Source organism: Gigantopelta aegis, chromosome 5, assembly GCF_016097555.1.
Source record: "Gigantopelta aegis isolate Gae_Host chromosome 5, Gae_host_genome, whole genome shotgun sequence".
Classification (NCBI taxonomy): domain Eukaryota; kingdom Metazoa; phylum Mollusca; class Gastropoda; order Neomphalida; family Peltospiridae; genus Gigantopelta; species Gigantopelta aegis.
In genome coordinates, this window is record NC_054703.1 from 195,903 (window position 1) to 196,361 (window position 459).

A 459-nucleotide genomic window follows, 5' to 3' on the forward strand; every position below is an offset into this window, starting at 1 on the left:
TGCTCAGCCCGATATTAGTGGCACTCAACCCGATATTAGTAACACTCAACCCGATATTAGTGACATTTAACTCGATGTTAGTGATGCTCAACCCGATATTAGTGACACTCAACCCGATATAAGTGACACTCAACACGATGTTAGTGATGCTCAACCCGATATTAGTAACACTCAACCCGATATAAGTGACATTCAACCCGATGTTAGTGACACTCAACACGATATTAATGACACTCAATCGGATGTGGTCTGTGTGATATGTGTGATCAGTTTGGTCTGTGTGATCAATGTGGTTTGTGTGATCAGTGTGATCTGTGTGATCAGTGTGATCTGTGTCATCAGTGTGGTCTGTGTGGTTTGTGCGATCAGTCTGATCAGTGCGGTCAATGTCGTTTGTGTGATCTGTATGATATGTAGTCTGTGTAATCAGTGTGGCCTGTGTGATCGGTGTGGTGTATG